The following is a 6,022-nucleotide window of genomic DNA, read 5'->3' on the forward strand; positions in this document are numbered from 1 at the left end:
CTCCAGCAGCAGCCTTGCCGAAGTTCGGCGCCCTACTTCCAGCAGCAGATGACCGGAAGCCCCCAGAAGGAACCTTGTGACTAGGGGGTTGGGACTCATAGCCAGCAGATGACGAGGCATTGCCTGACTTTGCGCCATTTGACCTTCGTATCTGGTCAACGATAGCACATACTTTCTTCACCGCATAGGGCAAGTCACCATTAACATCGCGTTCCGAGGGGGCAGAACACAAGATTGAGGAGTGTCCGAGTAGCCCACATGAAAAGCAATACAGAGGGAGGCGCTCATACATCACGGAATAAGTTTCGGTGGTCTTGAGCTTAGCTGAGGTCACCGTCACATAGCGCACCAAAGGTTCATGCACCGCAATTTCTGCTCTGATGCGCATAAAGGCTCCCCAGCAGCGCCCTCCTGAGTCAGCCTCCACCCGAAGAATTGTTCCGATTGGCTTGGCAACCTCCATGCCCAACTTTGAGTTCATCAGTCTTGGTGGGAGTGCCATAATCCTGGCCCATATGTCCAGCCGGTCAAAATTAACCTGCATTGGCTGGATGTCCGGATTGTAATTCTTGAGCAGGACGGCGTGCTTGCCGACCACCCATGGTGAGTTTTCCATCACACGCACACGGTCTTCTCTCGTACCAAATTCTGCAACGAACAGATTGTCTCCCGCAGGGTGGAATAGCAGCCCTTTCGGATTTCCCCAAGCCGGCCTCATCGCCGACGAGATCGTCTGATTATGAAGAACACCAGGGGAAAGCACCTTCCCCACCAATGCACAATCGGAGTCGACCATATCGGCGTCGTCTTCATCGTCCAACAACACAGGTTGCGCCTCGACTGCAGTCAGCCGCAAGCGCTCCAACAGGTCTTCTACAGGTGCACCGGAGCCGGAACCACCCGTCTCCCGCACCGGTTCAGAGGTCGTCGTCGCCTTACCCGAGCTGGGAAGCAGCGGCCTTGATGGAGCACCGCCGCTTCATGGGGTCAAACGGGCGGCCGCCTCACCGCTCATCCCCTTCTCCTCTGCAGTCTCCGCCATGAGCACGTCGGCAGATCCTAGTCAGCAATGGCCAAGGGTGGGTAGCAATGCAAGGATTTCCCCGTAATCACACGGAACCATGGCCAGCTAGAAATCCAGCCGTCACCGACCAGCTGGAGCAAGAACAGGGGAAGGTGGGGGAGCAAAGGGAGAGATTGCAGGCTATGTGCAATCCCAGACGGAGATCACCTCCCAGAGGCCGCTAATTGCCGGCGCACAGCGACTCTAGGGGAGCCATCAGATCCATCCGCCGCCCAAGCACGAACACCGGCGGGGATCGAAGATTCGCCCCCGAAATCGCCTCGCGGTACTGAACGGGTGGAGTCCACATTAGCACCGAAGCCAATCACTTGTGCCTCCAACTGATATAGTATCCCAAAGATGATGCCCCCATGAGGGTCATGATGCAGGAACCTCGCCATCTTCTGATCCGTAAAGTCTAAATCTAGGATTTCCCTCTGTGACGTCCGGATAATTAAGCTACAGTAATTCTCTGTTAATGATGCCACGTCACTTCGATTACTATCGGTAATCTCGCGTTAGTTCAGAACCGATCCAAATTCAGACTTGAATTAAAGTCAAAACAATTTAAGTTTTCAAAAGTCAAAACTAAGTTGTTCCTAATGTGTCAAATAGTCCATAATAAATGTTGGTGAAGAAATCATCTTTGAATAAAATACTTAAATGCACTAAATAAACTAAAACGACGATAAAACAATTATTAAAAATGCTTTTAAAATAATAAGCAAATGCAAAAATACTTTATTTAAAGTGCCAAAAAATAATTTGGGGTTGTGACCTATTTAATAACACCAAGTTAGTTGTCGCTTTTAGATTTTATAAAACAAAAATAAAAGAAAACATAAAAGTAATAGAATATTAAAAAAAACAGAACAAACAAAAAAGGGAAAAGAAACACCCCCCCTGCTGGGCCTCAGCCCAGCTGGCCATTGGGCTAACCAGGCCGGCCCAGCCGGCGCCCCACTCCCCTCCTCCTTATCCCCCACCCCGATCGAACCCTAGGGCAACCCCCCCCCCCACTTCCCCCATCGATCCAGATCTGGATCGGGATCATCCCCGTTGCCCCGCACGAACCCCCCCACTCCTCCTGCACGAAACCCCACTCCTCGTGACCGAGACACCCACCCTCTCCCGTTCTCCAGCGTCGCCAAGCACCCCGCGCCCCGACGCCCCGCCACCACGCCACTGGATGGACGCCTCGCCACCTCGCCGCTGGATGGACGCCCCGCCGCCTACCGTCGACGCTCGCCTCCCCGACCTCCTCCCCGGCGGACTCCGTCGAGCCTCGCCGGCGAACCCCTGCATCGGGGGTGAGCGAAACTCCCCTCTCCTTTCTGTCTCCCTCGAACGTGCGTCCCTAGTCCGTCGCCGCGGCCGCCGCACTCGGCGCACGCCCCTGACCATCGCCCTGTACGCGCGCCGCCCGTGCTCACCGCGGCCTAGCCTCGCCCGGCGTGCCGTCACGCGCAACCGCAGCCGCGCCGAGCCGCACCTGTAGTGCTGCTCCTTCCCGGAGCGCTCGCACCTGTCGTGGCCCGCACCACCGCAGCCCCCTGCTGCCTCCGACGCAACCACCATCGCCCCGCTCGCTGTCTCTACTCGAGACCGCCCGCGACGACCCCGCTGGCCACCGCGGCCATCTGCGCCGGCCTCCCGCTCCAGTTCCTCCCCTCCGCCGCTTCCCCTGACCGGCGTCATGGGCGCCGGCGGCCGTACCGATGGCCTCGACCGAAGCAGCGCTCTGATTCGCCCATAGTCGGGCGCGCCCGTTACCACCACCAATGCCCGTCGCCCGACCCACCATAGGCCATTGGGCCTATGGCACGAGGGGCCCACAGCCCGAGAACGAAAAAAAAATAAAAAAAAATAAATTTAATTAATTAATTAATTAACTAAATTAATTAAGTTAATTAACCTTAATTAATTAATCTAATTAACCTGTTAGCTTAATTAAATAGTAATTAGTTTAACTAAATCCTAATTAACCTAACAGAGTATGACAGGTGGGTCCCATTGGACCCACGCGTCAGTTTGACCCAGTCAACCCCTGTTGACTGTTGATGTCAGCATGACGTCATGCTGACGTCATAAATCCATTTTCCGAATTAATTAAATAATTAAATAAATTCCAGAAATTAATAAAATCTTTAGAAAATCATATCTTTTAATCCGTAACTCGGATTAAAATATTTTCAACATGAAAGTTGCTCAGAACGACGAGACGAATCCGGATACGCAGTCCGTTCGTCCGCCACACACCCATAACCTATCGAACCCGCAACTTTCCCCCTCCGGCTCCTCTGCCCGAAAACACGAAACACCGGGGATATTTTCCTGAATGTTTCCCCCCCTTAACCGGTACCACCTCATACCACGCTAGGGCACGCCTAGCATCGTTACTTGTCTTGTCATGCATCGAAATGCATCTGTTTACATGGTATTCATTGTTTCTTCCCCCCTCTTCTCTCCGGTAGACTACGAGACCGACGCTGCTGCTGCCCAGCTCGACTACGGAGTTGACGACCCCTCTCTCTTGCCAGAGCAACCAGGCAAGCCCCCCCCTTGATCACCAGATATCGCCTACTCTTATCTATATTGCTTGCATTAGAGTAGTGTAGCATGTTACTGCTTTCCGTTAATCCTATTCTGATGCATAGCCTGTCATTGCTGCTACAGTCATTGATACCTTACCCGCAATCCTAAATGCTTAGTATAGGATGCTAGTGTTCCATTAGTGGCCCTACACTCTTGTCCGTCTGCCATGCTATACTACTGGGCTGTGATCACTTCGGGAGGTGATCACGGGCATATACGATATACTTTACACAGTTACATCATCTGTGATACTGTTCGGAGTTGGGGGCTGAAGGGGCAGGTGGCTCCATCCCGGTAGAGGTGGGCCTGGGTTCCCGACGGCCCCCGACTGTTACTTTGTGGCGGAGCGACAGGGCAGGTTGAGACCACCTAGGAGACAGGTGGGCCTGATCCTGTTCGGCATTCGCGGATACTTAACACGCTTAACGAGATCTTGGTATTTGATCTGAGTCTGGCTACGAGCCTATACGCACTAACCATCTACGTGGGAGTAGTTATGGGTATCCCGACGTCGTGGTATCAGCCGAAGCACTTCGTGACATCAGCGACTGAGCGGCGCGCGCCGGGTTGGACTGCTTTAACGCAACTTCCTTTGTAATGGAGGTTGCTAGGTCTGCTCACCGGCCGCGTACGCAACGTGCAGGTGTGCTCAGGGCGATGGGCCCAGACCCCTGCGCGCTTAGGTTTAGACCGGCGTGCTGGCCTCTCCGTTGAGCCTAGGTGGGGCTGCGACGTGTTGATCTTCCGCGGCCGGGCATGACCCAGGAAAGTGTGTCCGGCCAAATGGGATCGAGCGTGTTGGGTTATGTGGTGCACCCCTGCAGGGAAGTTAATCTATTCGAATAGCCGTGATCTTCGGTAATAGGACGACTTGGAGTTGTACCTTGACCTTATGACAACTAGAACAGGATACTTAATAAAACACACCCTTCCAAGTTCCACAGACAACCCGGTGATCGCTTTTCTACAGGGCGACGAGGAGAGGATCGCCGGGTAGGATTATGCTATGCGATGCGACTGGAGATGCGCTTGGAGATGCTACCTGAATATGCTACTTGGAGATGCTACTTGGAGGACTTCAATCTACTCTCTTCTACATGCTGCAAGACGGAGGCTGCCAGAAGCGTAGTCTTCGACAGGATTAGCTATCCCCCTCTTATTCTGGCATTCTGCAGTTCAGTCCACTGATATGGCCTCCTTACACATATACCCATGCATATGTAGTGTAGTTCCTTGCTTGCGAGTACTTTGGATGAGTACTCACGGTTGCTTTCTCCCCCCTTTTTCCCCTTTCCTTTCTTTCTGGTTGTCGCAACCAGATGCTGGAGTCCAGGAGCCAGACGCCACCGTCGACGACGACCCCTACTACACCGGAGGTGCCCCTACTACGTGCAGCCCGCTGACGACGACCAGGAGTAGTTTAGGAGGATCCCAGGCAGGAGGCCTGCGCCTCTTTCGATCTGTATCCCAGTTTGTGCTAGCCTTCTTAAGGCAAACTTGTTTAACTTATGTCTGTACTCAGATATTGTTGCTTCCGCTGACTCGTCTATGATCGAGCACTTGTATTCGAGCCCTCGAGGCCCCTGGCTTGTATTATGATGCTTGTATGACTTATTTATTTGTAGAGTTGTGTTGTGATATCTTCCCGTGAGTCCCTGATCTTGATCGTACACATTTGCGTGCATGATTAGTGTACGATTGAATCGGGGGCGTCACAAGTTGGTATCAGAGCCGACTGCCTGTAGGAATCCCCCTTCCAACTCCTTGGCCGAAGTCGAGTCTAGACTTTACAAAACTTTTACTAACATGGCTGTGCGGCCCATGGGCCCACGTCGCCATTGGGTGGTAGTAGGATCTTTTACTCCTCGACCTTTACTCTGGGACTCTGAACTCTCTTCTACTCGGGTTAAACGATTTCTACTAAAATCTGACTTTAGGTTCTCGAAAATACTTTCTCCCGGAGAGCCCCTTCAGTCCAGGTGATCGCCGACTGCACCAGAAGATTTCGAAGTTACTCGCCGAAACTCTTTTGAGACTTTGTGTCCGTTGCTTTTGCAATTCCCTACCATCGAAATATCCCTATGGATAAATACATACACTTGACGTTCTTACTTTTATTCCCAGTTGATCTTGTTATTACAAGATACCCCGAAATTCTCTCTATTGATCCGAGAATATCTTGTGCCTACTGTCTTGCAATTCCTTGTCACCTGAATACCCCTATGGATAATTCTCGCACTTGTCGAGTATCCGCTTATCCCCAGTTGTTCATGTGTTTCACAAAAGTCTTCAAAATAATATTCGATCTTCCGAAAATCCTCTGGAGCCTTTGGCTCTTGAAATTCTTGCTTGCTTGCATTATGG

The sequence above is a fragment of the Triticum aestivum genome, chromosome 1B, assembly GCF_018294505.1.
Source record: "Triticum aestivum cultivar Chinese Spring chromosome 1B, IWGSC CS RefSeq v2.1, whole genome shotgun sequence".
NCBI classification, from domain to species: domain Eukaryota; kingdom Viridiplantae; phylum Streptophyta; class Magnoliopsida; order Poales; family Poaceae; genus Triticum; species Triticum aestivum.